General features: G+C 42.8%; 1 protein-coding gene across 3 annotated transcripts in view; it reads left to right on the top strand.

The window, feature by feature from the left end:
* The window catches only part of POU6F1 (POU class 6 homeobox 1), a 164845-nt gene that overhangs the window by 76687 nt on the left and 75502 nt on the right, over positions 1-12656 (top strand). The window lies entirely within an intron of this gene.

Below are 12656 nucleotides of genomic sequence, written 5' to 3'. Positions count from 1 at the left end.
GACCTTAATTTGGTCCTCACGGTTTTGCAGAAACCCCCCTTTGAGCCTCTTAGGGAAGTTTCCTTGTATCGTCTTTCACAGAAAATGGCCTTTCTGGTGGCCATTACTTCCCTCAGGAGAGTCTCTGATTTGGCTGCGCTCTCTTCGGAGTCACCTTTTTTGGTTTTTCATCAAGACAAGGTGGTTCTCCGTCCGACTCCGGACTTTCTTCCTAAGGTGGTCTCTCCTTTCCACCTTAACCAGGACATTACCCTACCTTCCTTTTGTCCGGCTCCTGTTCATCGCTTTGAAAAAGCGCTGCATACTCTGGATCTGGTGCGTGCTCTCCGGATCTATGTGTCTCGCACCGCTGCACTTAGGCGGTGCACTTCTCTTTTTGTGCTAACCACAGGTCGGCGCAAGGGTCTCTCTGCTTCTAAGCCGACCTTAGCCCGTTGGATTAGATCGACCATTTCAGACGCCTACCTGAGTACTCAGGTGCCTCCCCCGCCGGGGATCAAGGCACATTCGACCAGAGCTGTCGGTGCCTCTTGGGCTTTTAGGCACCAGGCTACGGCTCAACAAGTCTGTCAGGCTGCCACTTGGACTAGCCTGCATACCTTTTCGAAGTACTACCAAGTGCATGCTCATGCTTCGGCAGATGCGAGCTTGGGCAGACGCATCCTTCAAGCGGCTGTCGCCCATTTGTGAAGTTAGGTTCTGCCTACTTCTTAGTTTATTCTGTTTATTTCCCACCCAGGGACTGCTTTGGAACGTCCCATGGTCTGGGTCTCCCAAAGGAACGATAAAGAAAAAGAGAATTTTGTTTACTTACCATAAATTCTTTTTCTTATAGTTCCGTATTGGGAGACCCAGCACCCTACCTGTTGCCTGTTGGCAATTTTTTCTTGTTCCGCGTGTTCTCACCGGCTGTTGTGGTGGACAGAGTCTCCGGTTGTTCCGGCTCTTGCTCTGTTCTACTTGTGGGTGGCTATTCTCCTTCAGCTTTTGCACTAATCTGGCTGGGTCTGCTCACCAGGGGGTGTATAAGCTCAGAGGGAGGAGCTACACTTTTAAGTGTAGTACTTTGTGTGTCCTCCGGAGGCAGAAGCTAAACACCCATGGTCTGGGTCTCCCAATACGGAACTATAAGAAAAAGAATTTACGGTAAGTAAACAAAATTCTCTATTTTTTATTTTAGAATGAGCAAGGCTTCATCCAGCGCAGACTGTCAGCGGAGTGTCTCGCTCACTCTCGCCATTATAGCCCAATTCGGGTGGCTGGTCAATCTTCCCAAATCCACTCTGACTCCGACCCAGAGTCTCGCGTACCTAGGGATGCAGTTCGAGACTTTGCCGGCACTTGTGAAGTTGCCCTTAGTCAAACAGCAGTCCCTCGAACTGGCAGTGCGCTCTCTGCTGAGGGCCCCGCCGTTATACCCTCAGGCGTCTGATGCAGGTGCTGGGTCAAATGGTGGCGTCAATGGAAGCTGTCCCCTTTGCCCGGTTCCATCTGCGCCCCCTGCAGCTGGACATTCTCCGCTGTTGGGACAAGCGGCCTTCCTCCTTACACAGGCTGGTGGCTCTGTTGCCACAGACCAGGAGCTCTCTTCAGTGGTGGCTTCGGCCCCTCTCTCTGTCCCAGGGGCGCTCCTTCCTGGCCCAGTCCTGGGTGATCCTCACCACGGATGCCAGTCTATCCGGCTGGGGAGCGGTATGTCTCCACCACAGAGCGCAGGGCACTTGGACTCCGTCCGAGTCAGCCCTTTCAATCAATGTGCTGGAAACCAGAGCCGTGCTTCTAGCTCTTCTAGCTTTTCACCACCTGTTGGCGGGCAAGCACATTCGAGTCCAGTCAGACAACGCGACAGCGGTTGCCTACATCAATCACCAAGGCGGGACACGCAGCCGCCTGGCAATGTTGGAGGTGCAACGCATCCTTCAGTGGACGGAGGACTCCAAGTCCACCATATCCGCAGTCCACATCCCAGGCGTGGAAAACTGGGAGGCAGATTATCTCATCCGTCAAAACGTGGACGGCGGCGAGTGGTCCCTGCACCCGGCAGTGTTTTAGTCAATCTGCCGCAAATGGGCCACAGCAGCAGTCTGGGGGCCAAATCTAACACAGGGGGGGCATGTGCCATCACAGGGGGGCGCAGGGACAAATAATATGCACCGCTCCCCCAACCCATCACTGCGTGCGATTTCAGCACCACCGGAGATGGACAGCGGCTGTGCATATTATATCAGCGGGAGCAAGAGATCAAACGCTGCCGCCGCAGCGTTCACCTGCCCCCAGCACAGCGCTCCCACCTCCCCTGGACCCTGCAGTGTGTGTGTTGTGTATATATTATATATATATATATATATATATATATATATATATATATATATATATATATATATATATATATATTATAATATATATATATATAATATACACCCCCCTATATTCGGCTTATAAGACGCACCCCCTACTTTCCCCCAAAATTTGGGGGAACAAAAGTGCGTATTATAAAGCGAAAAATACGGTAAATGGTTCCCTAATCCAGCAAGATCTTTTTACTCCACTGGTTGTAGCGGTAAGCTAAATACATTACTGTTGCCCCATCTGACACATCATCAGTGCAGCGATGTAAACAAAGATTAGTGCAGGTACAGAAAACTATCTACAGGGGAAAAAAGCAAGGAGGGTTTAATTACAAAAACTATGCTCACTTCTGCAATAGGAGCATCCAGGGTCAGTTTTTAAAGTGAACCTGTCAAGTGCAATATGCACCCAGAACCACGAGCAGTTCTAGGTGCATATTGCTAATCCCTGCCTAACCGTCCCTGTATACACTAGCATAGATAGACATCTTTATAAAAAGTCATTCTAAAGATCCTTTATAATATGCTAATGAGGCCTGCGACTAGTCGCAAGGGCATTAGTTCCCTTGGCTACAATGAAGGCAAGAAGGACAGGGCACTACTCCATGTATAGAGATGCTTAGATTTTAATCCTTGTACATACACAGCTTTTTACCCCTGGTTGTTCGCAGCAACCTCTAGTGGCAACAGAACCACTAGAAAAAATTCTTCAACAGCTACAGGGTGCTTATTCATGACAGAGCAACAAAATCCACGATATATAATAGTAGAAAATGAAGAGCACTCACCGATAGTTGCTGTGCAAGAGGTGGATATTTTATTCACATGTACAGGTTAACATGCTGTAGGCAAAGCAGGTAGGGAGTGAGACGGAACATCACGTCAGACGACGGCCGTTTCGCACCCTATACTGGTGCTTCGACGGGTCTGACAAATTGTGACATCATATCCTAGATATTTAAATCAGCGGTTCACGCTATCAGATGTCAGTGATGATTAAAAACAATTGTAAAAACAAATCAACATATGATGTACAAAAATAAACATGTATTATCAGAACAGCAATTTTCACAATGAAATTCATCCCAAGAAAACAATCAAATCATTTTTATCGTTAAACCCAAAGGGCCCATAGCGTGATACTTAATAATATATTGTGCCTCCCTTTGGAGGAGTATTTTATGGGTGTCTCCACCCTTTGCTGGAGATTCAACCAGCTCCAAACCAGCAAACCTAAGCAAATTGCAATCTGCATTATGTATTTCTTTCATGTGATTTATTAATTTAGTGGCACCTATCCCTGATGCGATCGAGTTACGATGTTCTCTTAAGCGAACGAATAGTGGTCTAATAGTCTTTCCAATGTAAAAAAATCCACATGGACAATAGACAACATAGACCACCATTTTCGTTCTGCAAGTAATTAGCTGCTTGGTAGTGTGCATCACCTATCCTGAAAGCTTTGTCCGTGATATTTGTCCGTGATATAATTAGCTGCTTGGTAGTGTCCATCACCTATCCTGAAAGCTTTGTCCGTGATATGATATTGGCAAAATGAGCAACTACCACATTTATGACTACCCACTGGTCCCATATGGTGTAGCCAAGTTCCAGGAGGAATATAGCGTTTTTTAACAAGCAAATCACCTATGTTTTTACTGCGTCTATATGTGATCAAAGGTCTATTTTTCGCTATATCAGACAATTCTTTTTCTATGATGGGCCAGTTTTTATTAATAATAGACCTAATTGTTTTATCCATCGGACCGTATTTAAAACTGAACACAAAACGCTCTTGGGGTTTTTTGCCAATTTTTTGGACACTATCATTGTCAAGAGTGATTGTCTAGATTTATTTTGGAGAATTTTTTCCTCATCTCGTATTTGCACTTTATTTATTTCAGAAGGGGGGTAACTCCGTTCCTGAAATCTTTGTTTTAGCTCATTTATTTGTTCAGTTAGCTTAGCTGGATCATTATTGATCCTATGCACTCTTAGAAATTGGCTATATGGTATGGATTTGAAAACGTGCGCTGGATGTGCACTATTGTGGTGCAACAGCATGTTAACCGCTGTGGGTTTCCTATATAACTCGCGTGTGATTTTTGCCATCGATCACGGACAGTTTAACATCAAGGAATTCAATGCTTTGACCCCCAAATAAATAGGTGAAATACATATTGTATTTATTTGTGGAGTTCAAGTAAGAGACAAATGATTCCAGGCTGCTGTCATCCCCATCCCATATAATTAAAGCGTCATCTACAAAGCGCAGATATTTTTTAATGTTTTTGATGTCATAAATTAAATCCTCCTTAACTGTTGCCAAAAACAAATTAGCTGAAGTGCATGCAACCGGGGTCCCCATGGCTACTCCACTTTGTTGCAAGTACCATGTATTGCCAAACTTGAAGGCATTATGTGTGAATACAAAATCTAACGCTTCCTCTATAAATTTGACCTGAGCTGGATTTTCTCCTATTTTTACCAGTCTATCTACTATAATTTCTACTGCTAGATGTTGTGGTATTCTGGTAAAAAGACTTTTAATGTCAAGGGATACCCACTTAAAAGATGTTTACCATTCAAAATTATCAAGATGTTGCACTAAATCTGCCGTTTCCTTTATGTATGATGGAATGCAAACCAGCAATGGGTGTAGCAGCCAGTCCAAATATTTTGATAAAGGTCCCTTGGCTAGTCGGCCCCCTTTGCCTGTAAGCACTCCTCTGTGGGCGTGCTAACATGCTTATGAATGCGCAGCGTCCGAGGCATTGTCAATCTCACCGCGCTCTGCTGCCTCCGCGCCCAACGTTGGATTTCGGCTCATGATCAGAAGTCCCAGACTACTATGTGCACTATGAAGCTGGGTGTACACGTCCTGGCTTCAAACTGGTGTAGTGCGCATTACCAGAAGTCCAGGGACGTTCTGATCGTGCGTACTGAGCTGAAAACCAGCGGTGGCAGCAGAGGTGAGAGCAGCCATGCCTCTGAGCTGCGTATTCATTAGTATGTTAGCACGCCCACAAGGGCTGACTAGCCAAGGGAACTAACGCTCTTGCGACTAGTCCCTGATCTCATTAGCGTATCATAACGGATCTTTAGAAATACTTTTTCTAAAGATCTCTTTATCTATGCTAGTGTATACAGGGACGGTTAGGCAGAGATTAGCAAAATGCACCCAAAACTGTTCGTGGTCCTGGGTGCATATTGTGCCTGTCGGGTTCCCTTTAACAAATTGTAGCCCTTGGTGAAATTCAAACTGTGGCCCCCAATTCAGAAATATTACTATGACAACACTGTTAGGGGTACGGTCACACGAGCGTATAAAAATCGTTGAGTGTCATCTAGGAAAGTAGCATATTTTTTTTCCCACTTGCCATCAGTATGCAATGTGCAGTCCATATACAATCCATTTTATTTTATTTTTTTACAGCAGCCGCTATTAATTATTTATTATTATTTATTATTATTTATTTACAGGACCATTTACAGTTTCCTATATTACAGAATTGCAGTATCAATGGGAAAAAAAAATCACTTGTTTGCACTTCCACACTGAATAAATATGCAATCTTTTTGTACAGCTTACCTTACAAAGAGCAGAATAAATAGTGATTAAAAAAAAGTCATATGTCCTCTTAATTGTCCTGCTAAATCCCCTCTGGCGTTATCCCCGGTGCCTCGCCCTGCCGATCATTATTTACTATTTGCATCTATAACAGAAGATGCAGCCACAAGATCAAGGCAGCCAAGTGCGAAGAATGGCAGAGACCCCCTGAGCATCAGTGCTGGAGCCGCAAGGGATTTATCATTCCATGCTAAACTTATGACATTGTCAGAAAACCTCTATCAAGGCATGTTCTCATGCACCGTTTTGCTGTGAATTGTTCTGTAGCAAAAAACAAAAATGTTGTGCACGATATGCATGTTTTTTACTTGTTTTTACAAGTGTTTTTGCAGCTTTGTCAACTGTGTTTTTGTTTCCCATTGATTTGAATAGGAATAAAAACGCTGCACAAACACTTAAAGTATTGACAAGCTGCTGATTAAAAAAAGAAAGAAAAAAAGTGTCTTCTGGCCAATGTCTGTCTGGTGTACTGGGATAGTTTGGGATAGTATATACACTGGAGATCAAAAGTTAGAGAACAATGTATGATCACTTACTTTTTCAGAAGTAATCTAATCTACCTTAATCAACATTTGAAGGTTTTTTGTAAGGGGTACACCATGCCACTAGAATAGTGTTTTACTAAAGATCCAAGGTTTATCAACGTTGAAGGGGGTGGTTCACCCCTTTTCATTTCTGGCCACATCGATATTTTGTTGAGAAACAAAGTTTCTCTCAAATACTTTGTGTTGCTAATAGTGCCTGTGAGTGGCGCTATTGCGGTCCGATCACCCCCTTTGCGTGATCCCCCGGGCTCTGTGACCTCTGATGTTCAGTGATGTTACGTCAACTGAGGTGGGCCACAGTCTGCCTGAGTGACTGTACTGATGGCGGCGTTTCACCGCTCATCACAGCCCAGGCCTGTGCTCCCTCCTTCACCGCAGAGCATACGCAAGATGCTGGGACGTGATGCTGTGCTGTGATGAGCGGTGAAGCGCCGTCCACTGCCCAGTCTCTCAGGAAGACTGGGACCGGCCTCAGTTGACGTAACATCACCGGACATCAGAGGTTACAGAGCCCGATGGTCATGTGAAGGGGGTGAGCGGACCCCAGTAGCGCCACTCACAGGCACTATTGGCAACACAAGGTATTTGAGAGAAACCTTGTATCTCAACATAATATAGATGTGGCCAGTAATGAAAAAGGGTGAACCACCTGTTTATTTTGCCCAAAACTTGATGATCATAATTAGAGAACATGACTGTAGCACAGAGAATGATTATAACTACATTTTCTGAAGGTAACAACAGTCACCAATCAGTAGGAAGTGTACAGGGCTTTGCTTTGAATGACTTCAGCACATTTGCGGCCACAGGACATCACTAGTCTCTCCCACTGCTCTGGTATGAGTTTGGTCCACTCTTCTTCCAGTCTCTTCCACAGTTCTTTGACTGTTGTGGGTTTCTTGGCCATAACTTTGTCACCAAGGATTTTCCAGAGGTTTTCTATTGGGTTAAGATCAGGACTCTTGGCTGGCCATTTAAATGTTTCATTGTTTTCTGTTTCAAGGAACTGCTGTTTTGCTGTGTGACAGAGGCCATTGTCCTGCATGAAAATTGCTGAAGTGATGAACACAAATAAGGAACCACGTGTTGTTGGAGAAGGTTCTGATACATACTTGTATTCACTCTGCCATGTACAGGTGCATCTCAATAAATTAAAATATCATCAAAAAGTTAATTTATTTCAGTAATTCAATACAAGAAGGGAAAGGCATATTGTACATATATTATGTAGAGTCATTACTGCCTTCTGGACTCCTGTCAAGTCAGCAGTCTAAGGGAACATTTTAAATGCTTAGGAAGCCTTTGCAGGTGTTTTATGGTAATTATTCTAATTTTCTGAGATAACGTTTGGGTTTTCATTGGCTGTAAGCCATAATTATTATTATTATTTATTTATAGAGCACCATTAATTCCATGGTGCTGTACATGAGAAGGGGGTTACATACAGAATACATATACAAGTTACGGTAGACAGACTAGTACAGCGGGAAGAGGGCCCTACCCTTGCGGGCTTACATTCTATAGGTAATTATCAACATTAACAGAAATAAACACTTGACTGAAATAAATAAACTTTTTGATGATATTCTAATTTGAGATGCACTGTTAGCTATTTAAGAGGTCCAACTCCAGCTGCAGAAAACATTCCGCAAAAAATGACATTTCCGCCACCACCTTTTCACTGACTTCTTAACACACTTTGGGTTCAGTCTTTCCCCAGTTTGTCAACGAATATAATGTTTCCCATCAGACCCATATAAATTAAACTTGCTTTCATCACTAAAATGAACTATGGACCACTTCTCCTGTGTCCACACATCATTCTCATCACCAAAGGGGAGTCTAGCCTCTGGATTCTTTCTTTCTGCTAATGAGAGGTTTGGTCACTGCAGAGTGGACTTTTAGTCCAAATACTCTTAAACGTATGATGAGACAGATCCTTACCCTGTTAAGTACTGAACTGGTGAGCAATTCCAGCTGCAGTGTTAAAACAATTATCCATGGAGATTCTCTGCATTACCCTGTCCTTTTTTGCATTTGTTTTTCGAGGGCGACCAGCCTTCTTGGGGGACTTGAAAGAGTTTATAATGTTGTTGTAAGGATGCAATATTCTCGAAATCACAGACCTGGAACGACCAACTTCTCTTGCTTTGGCTGATAGGGTCGCCCCTTTGGCTTTCATGTGGACAACCTGCTGCCGAAGGATTTCAGGAACGGCACACCATGTTTGCAAAGTCAGTGCAAACTTGAAATTAGGTGCCAGTTAAATAGTTTGTCAAATAATTAAGGAAATTAGCACCAGGTGCCAGATTAACACCAAAAATGTGCAGGTATCCGAAAGTGTTCTCTAATTTTGATCAGTGGTCTTTTTCATTTATCTCATTTCAATTTTTATTATGTGCTTTTAAAAAACTTAAATTTATGAAATAAGCTTAAAACACTGCTAGGCTACTCATGTTAAGATATAATCGCATATGACTGCACAATAACTTTAACTTTTAAGAAACTGTGTGTTATGCTCTAATTTTGATCTCCAGTGTGAGTGTGTGTGTGTGTGTATATGTGTGTGTATATGTGTGTATATATGTATATATATGTATGTATGTATGTGTATATATATATATATATATATATATATATATATATATATATATATATATATATATATTATATATATAATATATACAGTGCCTTGCGAAAGTATTCTGCCCCCTTGAATTTTTCAACCTTTTCCCACGTTTCAGGCTTCAAGCATAAAGATAAATATTTTACTGTTATGGTGAAGAATCAACAAGTGGGACACAATTGTGAAGTTGAACGAAATGTATTGCTTATTTTAAACTTTTGTGAAAAAGAATAAACTGAAAATTGGAGCGTGCAATATTATTCGGCCCCTTTACTTTCAGTGCAGAAAACTCACTCCAGAAGTTCTTTGAGGATCTCTGAATGATCCAATGTTGTCCTAAATGACTGATGATGATAAATATAAGCCACCTGTGTGTAATCAAGTCTCCGTATAAATGCACCTGCTCTGTGATAGTCTCAGTGTTCTGCTTAAAGCACAGAGAGCATCATGAAGACCTAGGAACACAACAGGCAGGTCCGTGATACTGTTGTAGAGAAGTTTAAAGCCGGATTTGTTTACAAAAAGATTTCCACAACTTTAAACATCCCAAGAAGCACTGTGCAAGGGATCATATTGAAATGGAAGGAGTATCACACCACTGCAAATCTACCAAGACCTTGCCGTCCCTAAAAAATGTCATCTCAAACAAGGAGAAGACTGATCAGAAATGCAGCCAAGAGGCCCATGATCACTCTGGATGAACTGCAGAGATCTACAGCTAAGGTGGGAGAGTCTGTCCATAGGACAACAATCGATCGCTCACTGCACAAATCTGGCCTTTATGGCAGAGTGGCAAGAAGAAAGCCATTTTCTTAAAGATATCCATAAAAAGTGTTGTTTAAAGTTTGCCATAAGCTACAGTACAGACCAAAAGTTTGGACACACCTTCTCCTCTACATGCCTGGTTCCTACCGTGAAGCATGGAGGAGGAGGTGTGATGGTGTGGGGGTGCTTTGCTGGTGACACTGTTGGGGATTTATTCAAAATTGAAGGCATACTAAACCAGCATGGCTACCACAGCATCTTGCAGCGGCATGCTATTCCATCCGGTGTGCGTTTAGTTGGACCATCATTTATTTTTCAACAGGACAATGACCCCAAAACCACCTCCAGGCTGTGTAAGGGCTATTTGACTAAGAAGGAGAGTGATTGGGTGCTACGCCAGATGACCTGGCCTCCACAGTCACCAGACCTGAACCCAATCGAGATGGTTTGGGGTGAGCTGGACCGCAGAGTGAAGGCAAAAGGGCCAACAAGTGCTAAGCATCTCTGGGAACTCCTTCAAGACTGTTGGAAGACCATTTCCAGTGACTACCTCTTGAAGCTCATCAAGAGAATGCCAAGACTGTGCAAAGCAGAAATCAAAGCAAAAGGTGGCTACTTTGAAGAACCTAAAATATAAGACATATTTTCAGTTGTTTCACACTTTTTTAAGTATTTCATTCCACATATTTTCATTCATAGTGTTGATGTTTTCAATGTGAATCTACAATTTTTAGAGTCCTGAAAATAAAGAAAACTCTTTGAATGAGGTGTGTCCAAACTTTTGGTCTGTACTGTACCTGGGAGACACACCAAACATATGGAAGAAGGTGCTCTGATCAGATGAAACCAAAATCGAACTTTTTGGGCACAATGCCAAACGATATGTTTGGCGTAAAAGCAACACAGCTCATCACGCTGAACACACCATCCCCACTGTCAAACATGGTGGTGGCAGAATCATGGTTTGGACCTGCTTTTCTTCAGCAGGTACAGGGAAGATGGTTAAAATTTATGGGAAGATGGATGGAGCCAAGTATAGGACCATTCTTGAAGAAAACCTGTTGGTGTCTGCAAAATACCTGAGACTGGGACGGAGATCTGTCTTTCAACAAGACAATGCTCCAAAACATAAAGCAAAATCTAAAATGGAATGGTTCACAAATAAACGTATCCAGGTGTTAGAATGACCAAATCAAAGTCCAGACCTAAATCTAATCGAGAATCTGTGGAAAGAGCTGAAAACTGCTATTCACAATTGTTCTGCATCCAACCTCACTCAGCTCCAGCTGTTTGCAAAGGAAGAATGGGCAAGAATTTCAGTCTCTCGATGTGCAAAACTGATAGACACATACCCCAAGTGATTTGCAGCTGTAATCACAGCAAAATGTGGCGCTACAAAGTATTAATTTAAAGGGGCCGAATAATATTGCACGCACCACTTTTCACTTTATTATTTTTTATAAAAGTTTTAAAATAAGCAATAAATTTCATTCAACTTCACAATTGTGTCCCACTTGTTGTTGATTCTTCACCATAACATTAAAATTTTTATCTTTATATTTGAAGCCTGAAATCTGGGAAAAAATGTTGAAAAATTCAAAGGGGCCGAATACTTTCACAAGGCACTGTATACATATATAATATACACATATATATTATATATATGTGTGTGTATATATATATATAATATATACAGTGCCTACAAATAGTATTCAACCCCCTGCAGATTTAGCAGGTTTACACATTCGGCATTAACTTGGCATTGTGACATTTGGACTGTAGATCAGCCTGGAAGTGTGAAATGCACTGCAGCAAAAAAGAATGTTGTTATTTCTTTTTTTATTTATGTTTTTAAATTGTGAAAAGTTTATTCAGAGGGTCATTTATTATTCAACCCCTCAAACCACAAGAATTCTGTTTTGTTTCCCCTAAAGTATTAAGAAGTATTTCAGACACAAAGAACAATGAGCTTCACATGTTTGGATTAATTATCTCTTTTTCCAGCCTTTTCTGACTAATTAAGACCCTCCCCAAACTTGTGAACAGCACTCATACTTGGTCAACATGGGAAAGACAAAGGAGCATTCCAAGGCCATCAGAGACAAGATCGTGGAGGGTCACAAGGCTGGCAAGGGGTACAAAACCCTTTCCAAGGAGTTGGGCCTACCTGTCTCCACTGTTGGGAGCATCATCCGGAAGTGGAAGGCTTATGGAACTACTGTTAGCCTTCCACGGCCTGGACAGCCTTTGAAAGTTTCCACCCGTGCCGAGGCCAGGCTTGTCCGAAGAGTCAAGGCTAACCCAAGGACAACAAGGAAGGAGCTCCGGGAAGATCTCATGGCAGTGGGGACATTGGTTTCAGTCAATACCATAAGTAACGTACTCCACCGCAATGGTCTCCGTTCCAGACGAGCCCGTAAGGTACCTTTACTTTCAAAGCGTCATGTCAAGGCTCATCTACAGTTTGCTCATGATCACTTGGAGGACTCTGAGACAGACTGGTTCAAGGTTCTCTGGTCTGATGAGAACAAGATCGAGATCTTTGGTGCCAACCACACACATGACGTTTGGAGACTGGATGGCACTGCATACGACCCCAAGAATACCATCCCTACAGTCAAGCACGGTGGTGGCAGCATCATGCTGTGGGGCTGTTTCTCAGCCAAGGGGCCTGGCCATCTGGTCCGCATCCATGGGAAGATGGATAGCACAGCCTACCTGGAGATTTTGGGCAAGAACCT

This window comes from Anomaloglossus baeobatrachus, chromosome 2 (assembly GCF_048569485.1).
Source record: "Anomaloglossus baeobatrachus isolate aAnoBae1 chromosome 2, aAnoBae1.hap1, whole genome shotgun sequence".
Taxonomy (NCBI): Eukaryota; Metazoa; Chordata; class Amphibia; order Anura; family Aromobatidae; genus Anomaloglossus; species Anomaloglossus baeobatrachus.
The sequence above is the reverse complement of the archived record's forward strand: the minus strand, read 5'-3'. Positions and strand labels throughout refer to the sequence as shown.